Consider the following 10,059-nt stretch of genomic DNA (forward strand, 5'->3'; position numbering starts at 1 on the left):
CCCCCTTAAGATTTCATTGAAATGTGCTTCTTAAAAGCTGGAACACTATAATTGATATTGAATCTACTTGGAAATCTCAAAACATAGATTTCAGTTAATGAAATTTTGTGAGCTATATATATGTGGCTTGGCTATACCCAGGTGGTCTTGTAAGACTATCCAGTTCTTTAATACATGAGCTGCAAATAAATAAATGAATCCCCGCGTTAATGTTTTTGTTGAAAATATTTCTACATAAGGATCTATTCTTTTGTTTTTCAAGTCCTGTCTGCTTTCCACAACTAAAGGCAAAATTTCCTTTATTCTCTTTCTTTCAATCTTCTGTATTATTTCAAATGAATCTGGATAGTTTTTTGCTTGCTTATTTCATCTTTGTTGTCTTGTCTTAGAAAGAAATTGTATGGTTGATATTTCTTTCAATACTTTAAATTTTTAAATATTTTTATTGAGGTTTTTTTTTTCCACCACAGGCTGATACTCACAATATGCTAAACAGCATTTATCCACCTGGAAAGGTACCACCAGTGTAAACCATATGGTGTTCATTAATGTGAACTGATGAAAGGTGCCATGTTTTTACACCATACCAAGAAGTTATATACCTACACATTTCTTTAAGGAAAGTCACTGCTTCAAGAAGATAATAAGTTAGACTTACAAAAAATTTTACTCCATCTGCTCATTGAGTGGTTTACAATCTGTACACCTCACACAAGGAAGTACTTAGTTATAACACTGTCTACCTTAAGTAAGTTCTATTTTCTAGAATTGCATGTTAATATTCCATAAACTACTTGAAGTAAAATGAAGTAATCAGACTTTAAAAAAGTCTAACAAAAATAAAGAATAATAAGGGATTTAAATTCTTTCTCGATTTTAAAGGAACTAATAGATTAAACATATGTATATACTTCACTGGACCAGAGCTGCTTGTGCTCAGCACTAAAGATAATAACTTGTCTTGCAAGCTGCTTTGTGCTTACACACATTCCCATCACAGCTGAACTATATCACAGCTCCTAGCAGTGCCACTGAAAGTTCAGACTGGTCCCATTTTAAATTCCATCTTGTCTTCTTTAAGCATCTGTTTGCTTCCACGTTCTCTGTGTTCCTCCTAGCTGTAGCAGCTGTTTTTTCTCTCAGCTCTGTAGTACCTTTTATTAATCTAAAGGAATACAGGCCTGTAGTCTTCACCTCTTTTTTAAAAAAAACACTCTGTTTATCCGGAAAAAGAAAATTAATGTATATTCCAGAAAAAATTGATCTAAAGTAAATTATTCTGAAATGTCAAAAGTCAAAGAATGGATGCTTAAAAATTTCATACCACGAAAATGGGAAAAAAATATTTAGAAACAAATAATAATTATATATGTGATTGCAGAAATATGTATAAATTATATATAGCAGAAACATTTATTTATAAATACATAAATGGATTAAACTCCTTTCTCTCATGTTTTACATCATAGATATGCTTTTGTTTCATTATATTTCATTAATCTTGTCCTTTATTTCTGTCCTGAAGGCATAATCTCTCATTTGTAACACTGGATTTTCAACTGTGCAATTGCTAAAGGCATGAAATGAGAAGGAAGATTTCTTTAGGTGAGAAAATACAGAAAAATAAAAGGAACTCTTACAGAAATGAGAATAATAGTCTCAGAGAATAAATTAAATAGTTGAGAGTTAGAAACAAAAGCAATATAGGTATGCTTCTAATTAGAGGACTTACTGGAGTTCCCAATCAGAAGAAAGTAGCTTTTTTAATTTAAAAGATATTTTGCTGTATCTTGTATTTCTATTTGAGAATGCAAATTAGCACTGAGTCAGTATAAACCCTGTTATAAATAAGCTTGCTCAGACCTTCCACCAGTTGAAGAGAAATTACTAATAAAGGGTTACTGTCTTTACTGTTACCTCCCTGTCCATGTGGCTGCAGACCAATCACCAACCTCATGCCTCAGTAGAGTGACCAGCTGTGTTTGCTCAGAGAGGAAAGCCATCACAGCAGCAAATTTTTCCCTCCTTAGAAGATAGAAGGCACAAGTGGAAGATTTTTTGGGAGAGGCTGCTTCTCTGAGCCAACACAGATACACACTGCACATGGGTAAATTTAAATCTACCTCGAAAGATCATATATATTATACACATATATTAGTGGTAGGAGAGAAGTAAATCTTAACCACTGAAGTCCTCTAAGTAAGAAGATAACTCCAGCATGAAGAGATTTAATATAGGGTGAATTATTCACATTGCCTGCATTAGGAGCCTCTGCTTCTGGAACAGTAAATGCAATGAAGTAAAGACTGATTTAGAGCACATTCCTGCTCTATGAATAATGTAAATTCAAATGCTTCAGGTACATCTTATGCAGAATGAAACCTCTGGGCCTTGTGTGCTGGATGTAAATATCACCTACAGGTAGATTTACTTCAGTCTGGTTGAAAACTAAATGCCTGTCATTTCTTTTGGGATCAGCATAGGTGTCAGAAAGAAAAGCTTAAAACAAAACCTGGACTTGTCTGTAGGTTCAAATTATATCTTTTCCTAAGGATATAAAGAAACCCATAATTTAAAAATTGCCATAATCAGCTGTATGGCAATAATAATACAAGTCATGTATTATTCCTGGTTTTACTAGTGCTTTCCCCTAATATATATCAGATTGATTCACTTCAGCTGAACTTTATAACCCTTACATTTTTATCTAGTGTGCAATAAAGACAATATTTTTTCAACAAAAATGCTTGGGAGAAACACCAAAACCCAAAATGTTGAAAAATTTAAGGGAACACAGAATGATGTGTTTTTACCCTTGGTAAACAGTTTTTGAATTAGAAAAATCTGGTTTATGAGGAGAAAAAAAACCTGCTTCCTGCAACTGTGATTGATGTTTACAGAGTCATAAAACATTTTAGTGTAAACCACGTGTCTAGGGGAATTTGAGAAATTTGCCAGTTTTCTACACCATATCTGCATCTATTGAGGAACAGCATGATTCTTCAGCTTCTTTTGTGTAGTGCATTGCACAAACTTATCTCAAAGCACTTCACAAGTCAGTCCAACAAATAAGTAGATATAAAAGGAAAGCATGACACTGAATAGATATTGATGAAGATTAAAGGCAGAAATTTTCAAAGGAATTCTAAAGCTGGTAATAGCCCTTAGTTTCATGAGTCTCTATTACATGACTGATTTTACCAAGGATTATTATTTTTATTTAGAAAATGTATTTTATTTAAAGAAAAGTGTAAAAACATTTATGGACTGATTATATTTGAAGGTATGGCTAAAGATTATTTTATTTAATACATAGGTAGCTACACACACCTATATGGTATGTAGTTAATACAAATATAATACCACTACTGACAAGAGCTGGCAGTATCAATCAGGTTTCTGCAGATTTTTGTTTTTGTTTTTAGCCTTTTATTTAATAAAATATCAGGAAACAGCTTTGTGGGCTCGCTGCTTATCATTTTTGTGCGTTGAAGTGGGAACTGCAAGTACTTGACAAATTGATTTATATAATGTGTGCAAGTCTATAAGGGTAACTCCATAGCATGTGCTAAATGCTAAATTATAACCATCCCCACTTCTAATCCTCCTGACACATATCCCTCACCCCCCAAAAAAGCAATTTAAAGTAAATAAATTAAATAGTGACCCTCAATGTATTGTACTGGGACAACTATTTTTGTTCGATTTCTTCTTATATTAGCCTTTTTGCATATGGTCCAAGTCTATAACACTTCATATTTCTACTACCCTAAAAACTGATTGATTTGCCTTTTCTATTTCTTTGCACCTGCAGTGCACAGCTGCCATCTGTTGTATACAAAATATTCTCAGTAGAGTAATAAATATATATATGTAAAAGTCTTTCAGAGTTTACTGTCTTGGTCACTTCTAATAAGCTATAATAAAGGTGGCAAAATAGTGCATGTCCCTGAAACAGAAGGAGGGGTATCTACTATATTTCATAGAATCATCAAATCATATAATATGCTGAGTTGGAAGAGACTCATCAGGATCATTGAGTCCAGCTCCTGGCCCTGTGCAGGACAACCCAAAGATCGCATGTGCCTGAGAGCATTGTCCAGACTCTTATTGAACTCAGACAGACTTAGTGCTGTGACCACTTCCTTGGGAAATCTGTTCTGGTGCTCAACCACCCTCTGGGTGAAGAACCTTTTCCTGATTCTAACCTAAACCTCTACTGACTCAGTTTTAAGCCATTTCTTTGAGTCCTGTCACTGGTCATGAGCAAAGAGATCAGTATTTGCCCCTTCGCTTTCCCTGACGAGGAAGTTATAGACTACAATGTGATCTCCCCTCAGTCTCCTCTTCTCCAGACTGAACAGACCAAGTGGTCTCAGCCTCTCCTCATAAGGCTTTCTCTTGATGGAAGGGAACGGACAGACTGCTCTTAGACTAATGTGATCAGGCAATATGTCCTCTTTATTAGGAGAAAGACAGATTATATAGTGCTCATGACACTTAGCTTCTTGTTCACACTACATTGGTCACATAAGGAAAACATACTGTGGTGTACAGCACTAATTGGATAACTGCAGGTGACCATAGAACTTGTTTTCTTGCCAAAAGAACTCCTCCTTCACCTTGGCACAAGGCCTGCAACCATATTAGTGGCGCAGCATTTTTTATTATCTGCACCCAGCCATGCTAAGGTAAAACACACAGAAATGCAAGGGAAATTGTTCACACAATTTTCATACTGTAACAGCTTTCCCTCCACACTCTTCACCATCCTTGTTGACCTCCTTTGGACACTTTCTAATACCTTAATGCCTTTTTTATATTGTGGTGCCCAAAACTGCACACAATATTCAAGGTGAGGCTGCACCAGTGCAGACCAGATTGGGACAATCTCCTCCTTCTACCGCCTGGCGATGCTTTGCCTGCTGCTCCCCCAAAACATGGTTGGCCCTCCTGGCTGCCAGGGCACTGCTGACTCATATTCAACTTGCTGTCAACCAGGACCCCCAGGTCCCTTTCTGTGGCAGTGCTTTCCAGCATCTCATTCCCCAGTCTGTACATACATCCAGGGTTGCCCCATCCCAGGTGCAGAATCCGGCACTTCCCTCGTTTGAACTTTATGTGGTTGGTGTTTACCCAGTCCTCTAATTTGTTGACGTCTCTTTGCAGGGCCTCTCAGCCCTCAAAGGAGTTGACAGCTCCTCCCAATTTAGTGTGGTTGGCAAACTTAGTATTCCTTCAAGACCTGCATCCAAGTCATTAATGAAGATGTTGAAGAGGACAGGGCTGTGGATGGAGCCCTACGGAATCCCACTGGTTGCCAGCCTGATATTATGCCATTCGCTGCATTTCTTTGTGTCTGACCTGTGAGCCAGTTGCTCTCCCATTGTGTAACATGGTTATCCAGCTGTATGCTGGATATGTTGTCCAGAAGGATACTGTGAAGGACAGTATCAAAGGCTTTTCTAAAGTCCAAAAAGATTGCATCAATTGGCTTTTCTAGATCAGCTCAGAGGGTTACCCTGTCATAGAAGGAAATCAGATTTGACAAGCAGGACTTTCCTCTCATGAAGCCCTGCTGGCTGTGACTGATGATTGCATTGTCTTCCAGATGTTTTTCAATACCTCATGGAATAATCCTTTCCATAATTTTTTTTAATTCAACATGCTCAAAAAAACCCCATATTTTTATAAACATTTTTTATATACTTTAGATTTCCAAGGAAGCCCTTTTTCATGGCAATTTACCCTTTGTAATGTATTATTTCTTTATCCATTTAATGATTTATCCTTTTCCTGTAGAAATAGAAGACTATAATCCTTATTTTTGGGGTTTTTTGTTAGTTTTTTTGTTGGGTTTTTTTGTGTGTAGTGGCACATCATTTAAAACACGAGTTCTGATTCAATAGCAGTAGATTTTTTTAAGTATACTGTGTTTCCTTTTTTTAAAGAAAATCTTAAATGCTTAAAATGCAAATTGAATTTTATATTGTTGATGATAGGGCTCGGGTTTACAACTAGAGTAGATATTTAAATTTAATATAGAGAATGAGCTACAGAATAGTCATAATATATCTGGCAGAAGATGGACATAGTTTCCCTACATAATATTGGAAATAGTAGGAAAAGCTTTCAAGGAAAAAAACACGAGAAACTGAACTCAGCATAGCTCCCAGTCAAACAGAGGGCTAAATAATAAAATATTTTTCCAGAATAGAAAATGTGCATATAATTTTAACAAAGAAAAGTCCCAGATTAAATCTAAAAAGCTAATTGACAGTATGCAAAAAGAACATTTGTGTAGATTAAGTCTTCATTGGGATAGACACAGATGTTTCTCAATGCATGAAAGAAAAGTGAAATAAAGAAGTAAGCAGTTATTCCATGCACCTGGACCACTTTTGATATCTTTAGAGCAACTACAATATTAATATATCTAATCTGCTCATGGATGGAAAGGGGGAGTTGGTAGTGTTTCAGTGCCACAGTACTCCTTCAGCCCCCTAAAAATGTGTCATCATTTCCACAGGAAGAAAATGTCACACTGTGCACAGGTCAATGTGCATAAATTTTGGGAAGGGAACAAACAAAGGAGAGAAAGAACAGAAGCAACAAAAGATGGGCATGTTGATAGATAGGCATCAATTATTCTTTTTTTTATACCATATCCTGAAAACATTGTCTAAGTTTTGAGAAGCTCCAAACCTGTAACTGCCTCAGGGAAGCAAAAGGGCAATGGCTTGTAAAGGAAATACCCTGTAAAATTATATTTATTACAGTCCAGAGTAGAAGGGATAGCTACACCATCATTTGAGATGTTTTGATCTAGACATAGTAAAATTTTAGAAACTGGTCTAGAAAGCTGATCTTGGCTACAGACCATGGACTAAAGTATGCAGATCACAGACAAAAATACTTGACATGTTTCTTATATCTAGACCCCAAGATTTAATGCTACTGTTACATTTTTAAAGACCACACACATTCATTTTCTGTGTCACATGTAGAGAAAGTGTCCAGGTAAGCTTATTTCAAAACATACAGGACCTAGTAAAACTTATCCAAACCTGTTTTATTGCAAATTACATAGATCTTATATTGAAATCAGATGAATATTTGAAACTATTTTTCAGACATAAATATGTGTGGATAATGTTAAATGTTGGACAAGACATTTAATGTTAGTCCATGACCTGCATGTTTTTTATAAACATAAGGTATTTACAATATACATTACCTGTGTCTTCATATATGTCACAGATTTTTGTAACCTGCTATAGACAGTATAGACAGTATACAGAAGCTAAAATAAGCCAAAACCACAAACCAAACCAACTAACCAACTAAAAAATAAAAAAGACCAAAAAAATCTATGTAAAGTACAGATTTCTCTCTAATTATGACCGGATAAGGGAGTGCACATCATAAAATATCTAACATGCACACTACACCACTGAAGTAAATACACATTATGTGACTAAAATGATTAGGACAAATCTCTCTCACACATTGAGGGACACAAAACTGACCACAGCACTCTAGAAATGAATGAAGTAAGCATTTGAATCAGCCCATTAGCTACACTTTTGATAATACTGTCTGGCAAGCAGTTAGCCTTTATGAAGATTTCCAAAACAATATTCTTAGGAGACTGTTAAAATAAAAACATAATTTCGAAGGTTTTTTCCCAAGGTCTGATTTCCCTAGAAATTTTGGAGGCTTGTTGTTACTGTTCTTTTTCAGCATAAAATCATGTGAAAATGATGGAAGATGTCTTTGAAACAAACAAAATAGTAATAATAGTTCCCACTGAATACCACTCCATAATTCTTTACATAAGAGCAAGTTTCTGCTGCAGTAACTTTTCTGAGCTAGAAGAATTTCTTAGTTCTTACTGAGGGGACTGCAACCTAGTGAAATAAAACTCTACTAGTGGTGCAGAACTTATTTTTTTATATTCCTGGTAACTTCTATGCCCTAATTTGACATTGGACAGAATTCCAATGAATTCTGAGAACTTTCTAAAATATTGGTCTCTTCTCTCCTTCCCCCCATCAGTTACTATGAATAAACAGAGGACTACAAGTTAGGCAGTTTAAGGCTCTCAGTAATCCTATGGGTTTTAAAAAACTTGGGGGTTAGCTATAATTGGGTTTGTGTTGGACTTAACCAGAACATTTTACCAGGGTGGTTGTACTCTTCCAAAACTGGGAATAAGACACTTATATTAGATGCCTTTACTTACAAACAAAAGCAACAAACAGCAAGAACAAAGTCTATTTCCCCTTATTTGTTAAATACATTTAAAAGCATATTTCATGCGGTTCTACTCATTTCAATATTCTTGGTAGTGATGAATTTGAAAACTAATCACCCCTGCTTCAGAGGAAAAAATTATTCCTGAACATTGTCTTTAGAATGTATCATGTTTCTAGCATTTACTTTTTATGTGGAACTTCAAGAGCCAAAAAAAAAGGAATAGCTTTCAGAGAACAGTGAGGAGATAGAAGAAAAGCAAAAAAAAAAAAAGTTTCTCAAAGAGTATCATTTATTTGATAAGGAACCTTTTATTTTTTTCTGTATAATAAATTTCTTGACTAAACATTTGCTCATAGTCAACACATTTAAAAATTTAAAGCAATACAGAGTCTGATACATAGACCACCAAATCCCATATCATCGTTATAGTCTTCAAACCCAATATTGTCACACTTTGTTTGAGGTAGAAGCTGACATCAGGTGAATAAATGACATTCTCCACATACCCAGAACAAATACTGTAGAATAGTAATCAAATTGTAAGACACCATTTGATATCTCAGGGGGACAAACATTAACCCTTTGAAACAGGATTTGGTCATTGGGAAGAGGGGGGGTAGACATCAATCCCTTCTCTGTGGTGACCAGTGACAGGACCTGAGGAAATGGTCTGAAGTTGAGTCAGGGGAGGTTTAGGTTGGATAATACAAAAAGATTCTTCACCCAGAGGGTGGTTGGGCACTGAAACAGGCTCCCCAGGGAAGTGCTCACAGCACCAAGCCTGACAGAGTTCAAGAAGCATTCGGACAATACTCTCGGGCATATGGTGTGACTCTTGAGGATGGTCCTGTGCAGGGCTAAGGGCTGGACTGGATGATCCTTGTGGGTCCCTTCCAACACAGCATATTCTGAATTTCCCTTCTAGTTTTGTCTTTTCATCAAGATGAATGAGGTGGAGTAATATATGGATTTATTGACTCAAAAGACTGGAAATAGTAAAGTTTGTTCTTTTTTCAATAAATTAAACAAAAACTACTCAGAAGATATATGTGTAGTCAGTTTCTTTTGGTAACTTTTCAAACCATAAAGGAATGCTTTGAAATTAAATACTTCTGATTAGCCAAGAGAAAAAGCTATTTAAATAAAAATGCAGTACTGGTTTTCATTTAACACATTTCTGAGTTCCACTCTTGTAGTTATACAAGTATAAACTAAATCAAATAGATGAGTTTCAGAGAGCACCTTAAAGCAAAAGACCCTATGAGCAAGCAGGAGTAAGTTACAATTCTATAAGTGAACAGCATTAAGGAAAGAGCTTGGGCACAGAAGAAAACAGGAAGTTGTCAATAGTTTTCACAATGTTTTTTATGGTTTAGTAGTTTTCTCTTTTTTTTGTTGTTGTTGTTGTTTTGGAGGGTTTTTTGTCTTTTATTCTTTTGTTTGTGTTGACAGATTGCTATTTCCTGATCTTTCTAGAAATGATAATGTAAATGGAGAGATTTCTAAGAAAGGAACACTTAAGACCATGATTTTGTACTGACTACCAAGGAAAATCCTAGAACTCAATACAATGTGTCAATGCAAGCGAGGAGATGATGGGAAATCATGAGGAAAAAAGACTTCTGAGGTGGCCCTTTGGACAGATTACTGTAAAATGAGTCAATGTCTCTTTTATTGATGTATTTCAAGAAAACTGCTCTTTGGCAGATCATACAATTCCAGCATTGACATTTTCAAGTTTATGAATGCATGTGTCCACAGTACGTTCTGAGAAGAATGGAATTTCCTCTCTTGTAAGCT

General features: G+C 35.6%; 1 long non-coding RNA gene across 2 annotated transcripts in view; it reads left to right on the plus strand.

Moving 5' to 3' along the window:
• Positions 1–2,563, plus strand: part of LOC135413265 (uncharacterized) — a 102,125-nt gene extending 99,562 nt beyond the window's left edge. For both annotated transcript variants that reach the window (XR_010430155.1, XR_010430156.1), the window contains one exon: positions 471–2,563. This is a non-coding gene — a long non-coding RNA (uncharacterized LOC135413265). The remainder of the gene's footprint in view (positions 1–470) is intronic.
• Positions 2,564–10,059: the final 7,496 nt, after the last annotated feature.

This window comes from Pseudopipra pipra, chromosome 4, assembly GCF_036250125.1.
Source record: "Pseudopipra pipra isolate bDixPip1 chromosome 4, bDixPip1.hap1, whole genome shotgun sequence".
Classification (NCBI taxonomy): Eukaryota; Metazoa; Chordata; class Aves; order Passeriformes; family Pipridae; genus Pseudopipra; species Pseudopipra pipra.